Source organism: Dendrobium catenatum, unplaced genomic scaffold (assembly GCF_001605985.2).
Source record: "Dendrobium catenatum unplaced genomic scaffold, ASM160598v2 fragScaff_scaffold_133, whole genome shotgun sequence".
In the NCBI taxonomy this organism is placed as follows: Eukaryota; Viridiplantae; Streptophyta; class Magnoliopsida; order Asparagales; family Orchidaceae; genus Dendrobium; species Dendrobium catenatum.
Window position 1 is genome coordinate 7,457,820 of NW_021318595.1, and position 17,074 is coordinate 7,474,893.

At 37.6% G+C, this 17,074-nt stretch overlaps 1 protein-coding gene and 1 long non-coding RNA gene across 2 annotated transcripts in view; one reads left to right on the forward strand and one right to left on the reverse strand.

The window, feature by feature from the left end:
- Nucleotides 1-17,074, reverse strand: part of LOC110096933 (peroxidase P7) — a 29,584-nt gene that overhangs the window by 9,985 nt on the left and 2,525 nt on the right. The window lies entirely within an intron of this gene.
- Nucleotides 586-3,900, forward strand: LOC114580911. Its single transcript, XR_003702592.1, has 2 exons — nt 586-1,466; nt 3,579-3,900. It is a non-coding gene; the product is annotated as an uncharacterized LOC114580911 (long non-coding RNA).

Here is a 17,074-nt window from a genome sequence, read left to right on the forward strand (position 1 = left end):
GGTACGATGGGTTCTCTGGACAAATTTCGTACAGACGAAATCCAAATTCGTCCCGGGCGACTAGCTCTCTGGACAGATTTCGTACAGACGGATCGTCCCGACTGCTCCAGGTTCGTACAGACGAAAATGGCAGATTTCTTCACAAATTTCTTCAGTTCGTCCAGTACTAAAGTCAGATCGTACGGGACTAACAGCACAAAAAAATCAGCTTTTTAAGGATTTTACAATCTACCCACCTAAAAAAAAATGTCGTCCTCGACATTTCCCTTAAGGGATCGAATGCAAAATCGATACAAAGCAAATCCGTCCAATCAAAACTCAAATCGAATCGAATCGAATCAAAATCAAAACTCGTTGAAATCCATACAAATCACACAATCCAGTCAATCACATGTCATTCAATATGTATGCAAAACGATACACTTGAAACAATCCATTCTATCAAACTATCAATCAAATCCTTTCACTACACTTGCTCTGATACCAACTGTGACGCCCCAGGCATCCATAGTGAAAGGATTCGTCTGACATTCTGATCGAACTCCATTCCAGTTGCCTTGCTCGGACCTGAAATTATCAACCACATATAATGAGCTTTACAAAGCCCAGCAGGTCACCAAAGCCTACAACTGAAATCAAAGCACGGCGATGCTATCAATATGCATGTCAATCTATCAATCTGAATCAGTCAATGGTCAATGAGTCTATGCAGTACGAAAATTCAATAGTCAATAAAGCCAGTCAATGCAGCAGCAAGCGAATCGATAAATCAACTCAATAAATCCATGTCAATCTCAAAGAAATTCGTACGCAATAGGAAATCAATCAATCCGTCAAATCAATCGCTATCAAATCAAATCAATGCGGTCTAATCAATACTATTTATTCAATGAAATCAAACGAGGAAAGCAGTACGATAAATCTCAAGATCAATAAATCCATAGGCAGTAGTAACAATAAATCTATAAGCAGAAATCAATGAATCTATAGGCAACAGTGTCAATAATTCTATACTATTCATGTCCATGCTATCAATACAATATATATATCCATCCATTTCTATATCAATGCTCAATGTCGATGCACAGCAATCAATCAGTGAAATCAATGAAATCGTACGATCTAGTAAATCCAATCAAAGTCGATAAAGCAGGAATCTATAAAACAATGAATCCATAAATCAATACAGTAAACATGCAATTCAATACTATATACTGGACAAGTACAATCAACTGGCTATGTTGCTGTTGTAGAATCCATATTGCTGTTGTAGATATCCATACATTGGTTCTATCAATAAGAGTCGTCACTCTTTTCGCCCGTCGGCATTTTTATAAACTCCTTATGACTCCCAATCGTTATATCAATGATCAATGGTTTAAAGGAAAGCCCGTCGGCCCACCATCCTGTACAGGTATCAATATCAATCTTCAACCAATGTTCAACCAGGTTATACGTGTGTTCCAGTATCAATAATCAATCAATAATCAATTCAATAATCAATATTAAAGCAATCTATAGCAATTATATCAATAATCATAAGCATATCAATCTAATCTATCAATTTCGGGAAAATCAGAAATCGTACGAAAATCGGGCAGAGTAACGACAGTCGGTCAAATTTACACAAAAATCCTGCAAAAAGGCACAAGTTCCAAATTCTTCCAAATTACAGTAGAACATTCACGACATCAATATAAGACTATTATTCTATAGAATCCAAATCAAATCACGTCCTGATATTTTTCTATTCAATTAAAATCGCGTAGAATCAATTCCGACCGGTAAAATCATCGCAGAAAATACTCAAATCGTGTACAATATTCATATCTATAACATACTAAAAGTTGTGCGGTGAAAGTCGTGTCAATACAAAATCAGGTCAAAAGTTCGACTACAAAAACACAAAACAGTGCACAACTCGATCAAAATACAAAATCTTCGAAAACAGAAATAGGGTTCGGAGTCCTTACAGCGAGACAAACAAATCTTCTAACAGCGTCGTCGGACGAAAAGCGCTCCGTGGCCTCCAAAACCAAGCTTCCTTCTTCTCTTCCTTCTCTTTCTCTCTCTTGCCTTTTCTCTCTCTCCAAAATGAATCCAAAATATCTAAAATCCGATATTTATTAACACTGATCGTCCTGGACGATCCAAATTTCGTCCTGGTACGATGGGTTCTCTGGACAAATTTCGTACAGACGAAATCCAAATTCGTCCCGGGCGACTAGCTCTCTGGACAGATTTCGTACAGACGGATCGTCCCGACTGCTCCAGGTTCGTACAGACGAAAATGGCAGATTTCTTCACAAATTTCTTCAGTTCGTCCAGTACTAAAGTCAGATCGTACGGGACTAACAGCACAAAAAAATCAGCTTTTTAAGGATTTTACAATCTACCCACCTAAAAAAAAATGTCGTCCTCGACATTTCCCTTAAGGGATCGAATGCAAAATCGATACAAAGCAAATCCGTCCAATCAAAACTCAAATCGAATCGAATCGAATCAAAATCAAAACTCGTTGAAATCCATACAAATCACACAATCCAGTCAATCACATGTCATTCAATATGTATGCAAAACGATACACTTGAAACAATCCATTCTATCAAACTATCAATCAAATCCTTTCACTACACTTGCTCTGATACCAACTGTGACGCCCCAGGCATCCATAGTGAAAGGATTCGTCTGACATTCTGATCGAACTCCATTCCAGTTGCCTTGCTCGGACCTGAAATTATCAACCACATATAATGAGCTTTACAAAGCCCAGCAGGTCACCAAAGCCTACAACTGAAATCAAAGCACGGCGATGCTATCAATATGCATGTCAATCTATCAATCTGAATCAGTCAATGGTCAATGAGTCTATGCAGTACGAAAATTCAATAGTCAATAAAGCCAGTCAATGCAGCAGCAAGCGAATCGATAAATCAACTCAATAAATCCATGTCAATCTCAAAGAAATTCGTACGCAATAGGAAATCAATCAATCCGTCAAATCAATCGCTATCAAATCAAATCAATGCGGTCTAATCAATACTATTTATTCAATGAAATCAAACGAGGAAAGCAGTACGATAAATCTCAAGATCAATAAATCCATAGGCAGTAGTAACAATAAATCTATAAGCAGAAATCAATGAATCTATAGGCAACAGTGTCAATAATTCTATACTATTCATGTCCATGCTATCAATACAATATATATATCCATCCATTTCTATATCAATGCTCAATGTCGATGCACAGCAATCAATCAGTGAAATCAATGAAATCGTACGATCTAGTAAATCCAATCAAAGTCGATAAAGCAGGAATCTATAAAACAATGAATCCATAAATCAATACAGTAAACATGCAATTCAATACTATATACTGGACAAGTACAATCAACTGGCTATGTTGCTGTTGTAGAATCCATATTGCTGTTGTAGATATCCATACATTGGTTCTATCAATAAGAGTCGTCACTCTTTTCGCCCGTCGGCATTTTTATAAACTCCTTATGACTCCCAATCGTTATATCAATGATCAATGGTTTAAAGGAAAGCCCGTCGGCCCACCATCCTGTACAGGTATCAATATCAATCTTCAACCAATGTTCAACCAGGTTATACGTGTGTTCCAGTATCAATAATCAATCAATAATCAATTCAATAATCAATATTAAAGCAATCTATAGCAATTATATCAATAATCATAAGCATATCAATCTAATCTATCAATTTCGGGAAAATCAGAAATCGTACGAAAATCGGGCAGAGTAACGACAGTCGGTCAAATTTACACAAAAATCCTGCAAAAAGGCACAAGTTCCAAATTCTTCCAAATTACAGTAGAACATTCACGACATCAATATAAGACTATTATTCTATAGAATCCAAATCAAATCACGTCCTGATATTTTTCTATTCAATTAAAATCGCGTAGAATCAATTCCGACCGGTAAAATCATCGCAGAAAATACTCAAATCGTGTACAATATTCATATCTATAACATACTAAAAGTTGTGCGGTGAAAGTCGTGTCAATACAAAATCAGGTCAAAAGTTCGACTACAAAAACACAAAACAGTGCACAACTCGATCAAAATACAAAATCTTCGAAAACAGAAATAGGGTTCGGAGTCCTTACAGCGAGACAAACAAATCTTCTAACAGCGTCGTCGGACGAAAAGCGCTCCGTGGCCTCCAAAACCAAGCTTCCTTCTTCTCTTCCTTCTCTTTCTCTCTCTTGCCTTTTCTCTCTCTCCAAAATGAATCCAAAATATCTAAAATCCGATATTTATTAACACTGATCGTCCTGGACGATCCAAATTTCGTCCTGGTACGATGGGTTCTCTGGACAAATTTCGTACAGACGAAATCCAAATTCGTCCCGGGCGACTAGCTCTCTGGACAGATTTCGTACAGACGGATCGTCCCGACTGCTCCAGGTTCGTACAGACGAAAATGGCAGATTTCTTCACAAATTTCTTCAGTTCGTCCAGTACTAAAGTCAGATCGTACGGGACTAACAGCACAAAAAAATCAGCTTTTTAAGGATTTTACAATCTACCCACCTAAAAAAAAATGTCGTCCTCGACATTTCCCTTAAGGGATCGAATGCAAAATCGATACAAAGCAAATCCGTCCAATCAAAACTCAAATCGAATCGAATCGAATCAAAATCAAAACTCGTTGAAATCCATACAAATCACACAATCCAGTCAATCACATGTCATTCAATATGTATGCAAAACGATACACTTGAAACAATCCATTCTATCAAACTATCAATCAAATCCTTTCACTACACTTGCTCTGATACCAACTGTGACGCCCCAGGCATCCATAGTGAAAGGATTCGTCTGACATTCTGATCGAACTCCATTCCAGTTGCCTTGCTCGGACCTGAAATTATCAACCACATATAATGAGCTTTACAAAGCCCAGCAGGTCACCAAAGCCTACAACTGAAATCAAAGCACGGCGATGCTATCAATATGCATGTCAATCTATCAATCTGAATCAGTCAATGGTCAATGAGTCTATGCAGTACGAAAATTCAATAGTTAAAGAAATCTAGGACAATCATATCAATAGTCATACACATATCAATTCAATCTATCAATCTCGGGAAAATCAGAAATCGTACGAAAATCGGGCAGAGTAACGGCAGTCGGTCAAATTTACACAAAAATCCTGCAAAAAGGCACAAATTCCAAATCTCACCAAATTACAGAAGAATATCGATGACATCAATACAAGACTATTGCCCTATAGAAATCAAATCAAATCAAGTCCCGATAATTTTCTATTCGATTAAAATCGCGTAGAATCAATTCCGACCGGTAAAATCTTCGTAGAATACAGTCAAATCGTGTGCAATAATCATATATATAACATATCAAAAGTTGTGCGGTGAAAGTTGTGCCAAATCCAAATCACGTCAAAAATTCGACTACGAAAACACAAAACAGATCACAACTCGGTCAAAACTCAATATCTTTGAAAACAGAAATAGGGTTCGGAGTCCTTACCACGAGATCTTCACTTTTCCCAACAGCAGCGTCGGACGAAAAGCGCTCCGCGGCCTCCAAAATCAGGTTTCCTCTTTTTCCCTTTTTCTTTCTCTCTCCTCAAAACAGATATTTTAATTAAAAATGATTTTTCTCTCTCCTCAAAACGATCTCATTCTCATATATCATTTGTCTGATCGGCCCGGCCAATCGCCAAATCGTCCCGGGACGATCAGACTAGAAAAATCGTCCTGGACGGTTCCCAGAACTATTCTCAGGTCGATATTTTCTACAGTGCCGATCGGCCTGGACGATTTCCAATCGTCCTGGACGATCCTGAGAGGAAAAATCCAAATCAGATAGGAACAGTAAGGGAACGAGGTCTCACAATTGTGTTGTGAAACGGACTGCTGTCGAGGTGCCAATAACATCTTCTCCATGATACAGATCAAAGGTTCACCCGTATCCGGTGACACTTCTTCCACTGTAAGATTCTGTTCTTCATCTTCAGCTGGCTCCTCTTCCCCATCTGCTGCGGCAAGGTGTAATTGCGGCCTATTTGGATAATCATTCGACTTGTGTCCCAACTGAAAACAACGAAAACACTTGATTGTGGATGGCCGAGCATATGGATTCTCCCTCGTTGGTGCCTTCATTTTTGATTGTGTCCGGGTATCCTCAAGAGATTTAGATGCGGCTGCTGGTTGGGCACTATGGGATGAGGACGTCGAATTTTGATGCCCAGCTACCGGCTTAAGAACTGGAGTAATAGGTTAATAATGTCAGCACTGACATCATTATATGATCTCCTAGGTGGATACTGCTTGTATGCCCGAGACAACTGCATTTCTGCCTTTAATGCAAAGTTAAACGCCTGTGACAAAGACCAAACCGAATTCAATTCAAGTTTGTCTTGAATAGCATCTTTAAGACCACCAATATAACGAGCAACAATCTGTGTGGTGTTTTCATTGAGATTATTCCTGGCACTAAGGCGATAAAATTCTTCTGTATATTCATTCACAGTCCGAGACCCTTGATTACAATGTTGGTACCTAAGGTACAACATCTGTTCATAATCCGTGGGTAGAAAATGAGAGCGGAGAAGTTGTTTCATCCGATGCCAGTTACGAACTGGACCACGCCCTTCTCTCCGGCGGGTTTGCAGGAGTTGCAACCACCATGCTCTAGCTCCTCCTTTCAGTCTACAAGCAACATATTTCACCTGTTTCTCCGGTTCGATATCCATGTATTCAAAAAAAGTTTCAACCGACCTCTCCCAATTCAAGTAGTCCTCAATATGCAATCGACCATCAAAGAATGGAATATCGAGTTTTACCCTGAATTCTCCCTGAGGATTAGCGTGCTGGTTGCCACGGCGTCTTTGATGGCCCTGAACAGGAACAAATTCACCATCTGATTCAGACGGCATTTCCTCTTGGAAATACCCAGCATCATCGTCCTCTGACTCGGTGAATTCGGATACAATTGGAATGCGCCTTCTACGTCCGCGACCTCGGTCGCACGTAGCCATCCCCGCGGGTAACGCCCGGTTTGGCCGGTGTCCGCCCATTTCATCTCTCAGAGCCTGAAATTGCCGCCGCATATCAACAGATAATCTGAACAGATCAGACGATACCTCATCCATCCGCTGATTAAGGTTGTTGTGGGCTTCCCAAAGTGTGTCAAGACTGCGATCATCGTCGCCAGTCCCTCGTTTACTACCGTCGGCCATTCCTCAAAGCAACCAGCTCTGATACCAATACTGACGTAGGTAGTCGATAGAGGAAGTTACCTGCAGTGAAACGAATAGAACAGTAACACCAAACTAAAGCAAGAGCTTGCTAAGCAGCAAACAGAAGTCTATATATTCTTTTCTACCGAAGAACTAAAGTAATACAGCTTTTGTATAAAGAAGAAAGCTAAAAGTAGCAACTCATAGCAGAAAGTTGCATAGTACTAAAAGGGAAATGTGGGTAGTGGAGATTCAGCTAGTAAAGCACATGTAAGATGATCCGCACATGTAAGATGATCCACATCACAGGATAATCCTGCAAAGAACCTGAAACAGAAAAAAACTTACAAGAAGTAAGAGAAGAGTCTCCTCCGGCCTCAGAGCAGAAATTCTATTGAAAACATAGATAAAAAATGTGCTTCTACATACTTTTGTTCCTATATATATTTCCCACTATTTCTCTAATATCAGGTAGTTGTCATTTACTATGATAGTATCATAGTACTATGATAATAGAATGGGTACGGTGGATGTGGGAAATGCAAATAGGGGTAAGTTATGCTTTCCTTAACGTGCAGTGCATCGAAAGAGCTCGACTCTGATGAGATAAGACTAAATAGGGACGCATACGGAGGGTGATAAGGATAAATATATGAAACATTGAAAGTGGGAGATGTATTGTGGCCATAAGGTAATTGAACAATATATGCATTGTCGTTAATCTTGGTAATGATCGATCGGGATAGGGCCAAGCTTGCAGCGACTAAGCTTGATTCAGGTTCTAGGTGGGAATCTTTCACGGCGCATGCACAACATGACTAGATCGCCCATGTTAAACAAGGTTTGCCTCCGGTGATCGAAGGTTGGTTGCAGTCTTGTATTTCTTAGTTGCTTTGGTCAGTTGAGTGTGGACGTCAGCAAGCATTTGAGAATATTGATTTGTGAAGTTATTGTCAGCTCCTGATTTGCATTTAGGTAAGACAGACACATCCAAAGCAAGGTTAGGCGTCTTAGTGTAAAGAATGTTGAATGGAGACTTACCAGTTGATCGGTTCAGCATAGAATTATATGCAAATTTAGCGGTGTTGAGCATTTCTTCCTATTGTTTAGGATAGTTTTGTACTAAGCAGCGAAGCATGCTACCTAAAGTTCGGTTAACCACCTCAGTTTGTCCATCATACCATGGGTGATAGGCAGAACTAAGTTGCAAATCTGTGTCTATTGTTTAGGAATTTGACATCTCGGTCAGATGTGAGACTCCTAGTGTAGTGTTGGGGAAAGTTTTGAAAAAAGGGATTTTTGAAAGATTTAATCTTATTTGAGATTTTTTTTTTAGTTTACAGTCTCAAAATTGAACGCCTCATCATAAACAATATATTGCCCATAACGGCAAAGGTATTGTTCACTAACGGGTTCAGATAATGAAACTAAAAGTTATCATTCTGATTGTAGTAATCGAATTCAAATAAGAATAACATATGATCTCGAAGGGTCAAAAAAAGATTCTATCAATATTCAATCACTATACTCCGGATGAGAGATCATTAATTTCATATTCTAAATCACAATAATGAATGATATATCTCTCCAAGGAGAGAAATTAAATATCACTTATTATCGATTGTTGAAATATGACGATAATGATCATTGTCGACTTCAATTTTTCAAAGAAGATTAATTTTGAATTTTAAAAATTAATTTTAAAAAAGATTAATGTGGATTCTAAATCTCCAACGATCGTAAGCCATCGTAGTTAATTACATCATAAGAATCTGAAGTCTCTTACCAAGACTCTTAATTAAAATCATGACAGAAATTTTGTTTAAGGATTTTCTAGAAATGATATCAAAGGAAGTGAAACCGAAATTTCAAATGGGATTAGAACAAGATTGAGCACTTATTTTTTGAGTCAAAGGAAAAAGAGCCTGAGGCCCTTGCCTATGCTAAATATTGGGCTTTAAATTCTGGATTGAGAAAGAATTTAATTTGAATTGAGCATTTTATTAGAAATTTAAAATTATATTCCCGAATGATGGGGTCTTATGATTCAAAATCTGCCCTGCATCCTAAATCTAAATTAGGCACCGGATAATGGTGGCCCGAACTTAACTAATGTATTGTAAAATCTGGATCTACCCCAGCTTGGATTGGGGAGCCAACTAATCACCTAGACGATTTTAAATCCATAAATCTAGTCATTTTATGAAATAGTGGTAATGATATTTTTATTAAGATTTTTGAGTGATGGGACCAACATCTAGATCTTGTCCTAATTGGTATCTTGACTTATGTAGGATGAAAATGCTTAAGACAAATGCAATTAGAATTTTAGACTTGCTTTTAAATTAATTTATAATGCAAGTTGATTGACTCGATTGAATGCATGAATTGAGTATGTAACAGTTTTTAAAAATGGCTTTAAAAAATATTTTTCTAAGATATTGTATAATTTCAGAGAGCTGGGCTTTAGCAGAGAAAGAAAGCAAGGATAGAAGAGAGAGAACAAGGAATAAGCTAGCAATATTGGACATGGAGGCCATGGCTATATATAAATAGAAGTACTTGCAGGCTGAAGTAAGAGTGAAAGAAGCTTGTCGATGTTGTTTGCTTGTGATGATGAGAGCTTTGCTTAGCTATGGGGTCTTTATATATGGATACAGTGATTGGTGGCATGGTGAAGGAACACTAAAGGAAGTAAACAGGGCGGGCTTTGCTGAATATTCAAAAGCTTATCGACGTTGAAGCTGCACTGCATGCATTTTTGTTGAGGGAGTCAATGAGGAAGGCTTCAATATATTCGCCCGGGTTGTTGGAGGACCAAGCCATCCAAATTAATTTGTTCGTTAATATCAATCATTCATAATTGAATTGAGATAAAAAATGTAAATAAATGTATTTTAATATTGTTCACTAGGATATCTCTTTCCAATAATAATAATAATAAAATTACACATTATCAAATACAAAAAAAAAATTAATAATTATTTTGTACCCAATTTTATGCAAGAGTGATTGAGCTTGAGGTCCTTGTATGAGCCTCTTTATTTAACAAGTCAAACTCGAGCAAGGCCTTAAATTGGGCTGGTCACTTGATAGTAACTTTTTTTTTAAAAACAAATAGGTGCAAATATGTCCAATTTCATTCCAAAATTGAAAGGTTACAAGAAATTATAATAGTCTTGCAAGAAAAACAAAACTCACAAAACTAAAAAGTAAGAAAAGAAAATTTCTAAAAGAAAAGCTAAGCAATCTAAACAAAACTCCAAATAGATGGAGAAAAATAAACCAAAAGAACAAAAAAGACTAGGAAAACTAGTCCTTAACAAGAAATGTTCAAAATGAATCAGCAATGGAAATTAATTCCAGCTCAACATGTCCAATTACCAACAGAAAAACAACTCCGATAACCAGCTACTAGAATAATGATAAATAAATAAGCTTGCAACCAAGTTATCCAATAGCAGCAGAAGACTCCAACTGGAAGCAAACCAACCAGCAAAGTGATAAAATTCAAAACCAGAATCAAAACTGGTGCAGCCCAAGACCTGGAAAGGAGAAACAGGATAATCCTGCAAAGAACCTTGTTGCGTCCTGGAGTATTCGCGGCGGTAGATAAAATATATAGTTTAACGTCTTAGCATTATATGAAGATCCAACACACAAGCAGATAAGAGAGAGTGTGTAGCGTTCATAAGAGACACCAGAATTTTTACGTGGAAACCCTTAAAAAGGGGGAAAAACCACGGGGCCTGGCCCAGTTTGAATGAATCCACTAGTGTTTGCAGTCGATTACAAATGAGGCCCTTCCTTGGGAGAAGACCTTGGATTGATGTAATAAATGTACATCATATAAAATGAATTACATGGTGGGAGTTACATATACATGTTTGTTTGGTTGGAAGAGCCGTAGTAGGAAAAAGATCGAGGTCAGAAAGACCTTTGTTTGTTGATGGAGGTCGAAGTGACTGTAGTAGGTGATAGAGGTCGGGACGACCGTAGTCGGCAGGAGACCAGGGTCGGAAAGACCATTGATGGCAGGAGACCAGGGTCTGAAAGACCGTTGTATGATGATGATGGAGGTCAGAATGACCGTAGTAGGCGACGGAGGTCAGAATAACCGTAGTCGGCAGGAGATTGGGGTTAGAAAGACCGTTGTCTCTTGATTGAGGTCAGATGGACCATAGTAGGCGATGGAGGTCGGGAGGACCGTAGTCGGCATGGCGATACTTCAGTAGAAATTTTGGTGTAAGGTGGTGGTCTGGCGGAGTCTGGGCCTAAAGTGGTGGTTCGGCAGAAGTCTGGGCCTCAGGTGGTGATCTGGCAGAGCAACTATGTCAAGCGGTGGTCTGACGGAGGTGAGGGCCACAAGTGGTGGTCCGGAAGAAGTACGGGCCTCAGGTGGTGGTCTGATGAAGCAACGGCATCAGGCGGTGGTCCGGCGGAGGTGAGTGCCTCAAGTGGTGGTTCGGAAGAAGTCCGGGCCTCAGGTGGTGGTCTGATGAAGCAACGACATCAGGAGGTGGTCCGGCGGAGGTGAGGGCCTCAAGTGGTGATCCGGCAGTAATCCGGGCCTCAGGTGGTGGTCCGGCGGAGCAAAGGCGTCAGGCGGTGGTCAGACGGATCGTGAGGGCCTCAAGTGGTGGTCAGGAAGAAGTTCGGACCTCAGGAGGTGGTCCGGCAGAGCAACGGCGTCAGGCGGTGGTCCGGCGGAGGTGAGTGCCTCAGGTGGTGGTCCGGCGGAGCACAGGGCATCAAGTGGTGGTCCGGCGGAAGTCCGGCGGTGGTCGAGGAGGTAAGAAAGCTAGAGTGATCTCCGATCTCTCTCTTTTTTCCTTAGGCTTCCCTCCCCTCTCAAGAGGAGAGGGAGCTCTATTTATAGATTTTTGGAGTGGCATGACCTGTAAATAGGTGAGAGATCAAGGGTAAATGGGGAGTGGTCGGATGAACGGCCGATGTTGAATCCCTTGATCATGCACCGTTCTTTAGACATTTGAAGACCTTAATTAATGTTGTCGGAACTTGGCGATCTTGGGCTCGTTGGATTCGTCTCGTCGAGCCGCTTGATTCGAGTATAAGCTTGTTATATTTGGAAACCGTTTGGTAATCTAATTTGTGGTTTGAACCTTCCAATAGTGCTTCGGGTCCTTGATTTGGACCCATTTGGGCTCGGATTGAGTCGAATTTGGTGTTGTTGGGTTTGTATTTCCGAGACGCTCAGTTTGACTGTAAGTTTGCTGAAATCGGAGTTCGGATGGTCTCCGAATTAATTTTTGAAGTTTTCAATTTGATTTTGTCTCGAGATTCGTGCCCGAACGTATCAAACCTGAAACAGAGAAAACTTACAAGAAGTAAGAGAAGAGGCTCCTCCGGCCTCAGAGCAGAAATTCTATTGAAATCATAGATAAAAAAATGTGCTTCTACATACTTTTGTTCCTATAAATATTTCCCACTATTTCTCTAATATCAGGTAATTGTCTTTTACTACTAATGGTGTAACGAACAAAAAAGAATGATAGTACCATGTTAACAGAATGGGTACGATGGAGGTGGGAAATGCAAATAGGGGTAAGTTATGTTCGCCTTAACATGCAGTGTATCAGTCCTTTCCGGCATCTAAAGAGCTCAACTCCGACGAGCTAAGACTAATTGGGGAAGCATCTGTGGGGTGGTATGGACAAATATATGAAACATTGAAAGTGGGAGATGTATTGTGGTCATCAAGTAATTGAACATTATATGCATTGTCGTTAATCTTGGCAATGATCAGGATAGGTCCAAGCTTGCAGTGACTAAGCTTGGTGTAGGTACTAGGTGGGAATCTTTCGTGACACATGCACACCATGACTAGACCGCCCATGTTAAACAAGGTTTGCATTTGGTGAAGGTTGGCTGCGGTCTTGTATTTCTAAGTTGCTTTGGTCAGTTGAGTATGAACGTTAGCAAGCATTTGAGAATATTGATTTGTGAAGTTATTGTCAGCTCCCGATTTGCATTTAGGTAAGACAGTCGCATCCAAAGCAAGGTTTTGTGTCTTAGTGTAAAGAATGTTCAATGGAGACTTATCAGTTGATCGATTCAGCATAGAATTATATGCAAATTCAGCTGTGCTCAGCAAAATTGAACGCCTCATCATAAACAATATATTGCCCCTAACGGCAAAGGTGTCGTTCACTAACGGCCGGGTTCAGATAATGAAACTTAAAGTTATCATTCTAATTGTAGTAATCAAATTCGAATAAGAATAACATTTGATATCGAAGGGTCAAACAAAGATTCTATCAATATTCAACCACTATACTACGGATGAGAGATCATTAATTTCATATTCTAAATCACAATAGTGAATGATATACCTCACCAATGAGAGAAATTAAATATAACTTATTATCAATTGATGGAATATAAAGATAATGATCATTGTCAACTTGATTTTCTCTTGAATTTTAAAAATTAATTTTAAAAAAGATTAATGTGGGTTTTAAATCTCCTAAGATTGTAAGCCCTTGTAGTTAATTACATCGTAAGAAACCGGAGTCTCCTATGAAGACTCTTGATTAAAATCATAGAATAAATTTTTTTTTAAAGATTTTTTAGGAATGATAGCAGAGAAAGTGAAACCGAAATTTCAAATGGGATTTGAACAAGATTGAGCACTTATTTTTTGGGTCAAAGGAAGAAGAGAATGAGGCTCCGACCTATGCTAAATATTGGGCTTTAAATTTTTTATTGAAAAATAATTTAGTTTGAATTGAACATTTTATTAGAAATTTGATATTATATTTCCGGCAGATTGGATGTTATGATTCAAAATATGCCCTACATCCTAAATCTATATTAGGCACCAGACAACGGTGGCCCGAACTTAACTAATGCATTTTAAAATTAAAATCTGAATCTACCCCAACCTAGATTGGGGAGCCAACTAATCACCTAGGCGATTTTAATTCCATAAATTTGGTTATTTTATGAAATAGTGGTAATGATGTTTTTATTAAATTTTTTGAGAGATGGGACCAACATCTAGGTCTTGTCCTAATTGGTCTCTTGACTTATATAGGGTGAAAATGCTTAAGACAAATGCAATTAGAATTTTAGAGTCACTTTTAAATTAATTTCTAATGCAATGCATGCTGATTGGCTCGATTGAATGCATGAAATGAGTATGTAGCAATTTTTAAAAATGACTTAAAAAATATTTTTCCAAGATATTGCACAATTTTTTAAAAGATTCATGTCATAATTATTCGACAAGTTTTACGCTTGTTGTCAACTACCTAACGCAACCCACCACTTTTCGTATACAGGACTTGGGACCTACAATGACATAAAACCTAACAATAGAGTTAAATATTGACAGAAGTTTAGCAATTGGGGTGATGATTACTTGTGGTGGTCGCCGGCAATAATTTTTTAAAAATGCAAGAGATCATCTTTTTTTACTTCTCTTAGGTTTGGAACATGTCCCACTATATATAAAGAATGAGGATTTATTTATAATTAACTTTTTGAGAAAGACATTCCTCTAAATTTGGTAAGAATACAAAGCACTCCATCGTACAGTCCAAACTGATCTTATCGATTATAGATTATTCATTAAATCTTTGAATGTCTTAACGATGCCAGAATCAAGTGATCTTATGCTCATTAAATTTGTCTCGTCTAGTGGCTTGATTGGCGATAAGTATGTTATAATTAGAAGTCATTTGTTCTATCAATTTATATTCAACAATTTTCAAATATAACTCAAGTGTTTGATTTGAGCTCATTTAGAGTTGGATTGGATTATGTGGCGTCAATAAGTTCGTCCCGTTGAAACATTCAGTTCGATCATAAATTTGTTAAAATTGAAATTTCTACGTTCCTAAATGTAATTATAAAAGTTTTCAATTCAAATATCATCTCAAAATTTGTGTTGATGATGTAGATTTTCTGAAGTCATATATTGGTTTCATATATAGAACATGTCCTTAATTAGTTTCAGGAGTTCTATGTTTGCAGGTTTTTCTTGGGATTTCTTTTGTTACAAGAATTCACTAATTTTTCATACCTGTGGCACAGATCATCAATCGATTTCTTGTTGTTAATTGAAATGAAAAATATTAGATATATTTAATACTTCCTAACCATTTTGGGCTCTTTATGTGGCTAAAGCTTGGACTGTTACATTGTAGTTTCTGGCATTGAACTTATCCAATTAATTAACCTTTCTTCGACACTGAAAAGAAGGTCATGCTATTGCTGGCATCGAACTTGACCAACTAAGGTTTCGTTTGGGACAGCTTTCTCACTATTTCTTAAAGTAGATATCTAGTACAAAATTTTAAAATTTTATATGAAAATACTGCTTAAAAGACACAGTAAGAAAATTGTCCCAAATGAAGCATAATTCTTCCTCAGGATTAATGAAAAGGAGGCCATGCTATGATTGGATAAGCGATGAAGAAAACTAAAGGACTCTGAAGGGCATTGTAATTAAGAGTAACTGTAAATCCTTAAATGATATTCTTCCAATTAGTATCTAGCTAGAATTGTTATTGGCTTCCCTCTAATGCTTTTTTAGTTATTTTCAATTCATAACTAAGCTTTTAACGATTACATGCATATCTACTAATATAAGAGAGATTAATTTTGTCCCGAGTTAAATAAGAAAAGTTTATATTCCTTCAATTTTGGCATGAACTCCTTCTGTCATTCCACCATGATGAGAGGTATGGCACAGGAGAAACCAAAGACATATTGGTGGCAAGTCCTGTCAGGAACTACAATGGAGCTAACGAGTTAGGATTTTGATTGGAGCACATAATCTAGAATAATCGGTTATAGAAGATGCTAAAAACTTATTCTAAAATAATTTTTTCGAAAAGTCTAGAATAATATTTAATGTCATTTATGATAGAGATATAAGAGTATTTTAGAGAGTCATTTGTAACCATTAAATTGAATTATGTTGGCACAATCCTAATGAGATACTATTTGTATAAATAATGGTGATATATTTGAATTTGTATCAAGTAAACATGAAATAAAAGTTGTAGCCTCTTTCTTCCTCTTACATCTTCTTATTAGCCTTACTAGCCTCTTATATTCTCTTTTATCTCTTTAGTCTTCTCTCATTCTAAAAGTCTTCTTATTCCAACAAAGTGTGTCTGAAAGATGTGTTTTGTTATGTGATTTCTTGTGTTGAAAATATTAATGTAATCGTTGAAGATTGAGAAAAAGAAATCATTAAGCATTTCTAATAGTAATTTTATTTTCTTTTGGAACCAATTTTGAGGCATGAATTGGAGTACTTAAAACACTTTGTATGTTATGTTAAATGAAAACACATGAAAGAAAAATAGATCATCTTAGTCTGTTGGTTGAAAGCTTAGACTATCAACTAAGAGATCATGGGTTCAAGACTTGTGTATGCAATGTATGTGTGAGTCTGCCTTGATTAGCCTAAATGTCCAAAAGAAATAAAGTTGTATATTGAAGATGTGTTTTGTGAAGTAATTTCTTCTATTGAAAATATTGTAATCGCTGAAGATTGAGAAAAATAAGTTGTTAAGCATTTCTAGTAGTAATTTTATTTTCTTTTGGAACTAATTTTGTGGCATATGTTAAATGAAAACACATGAAAGAAAAATAGATCATCTTAGTCTGTTGGTTGAAAGCTTAGACTATCAACTAAGAGATCATGGGTTCAAGACTTGTGTATGCAATGTATGTGTGAGTCTGCCTTGATTAGCCTAAATGTCCAAAAAAAAAAAGTTGTATATGGAAGATGTGTTTTGTAAAGTGATTTCTTGTGTTGAAAATATTATATTCGTTGAAGATTGAGAAAAAGAAATTGT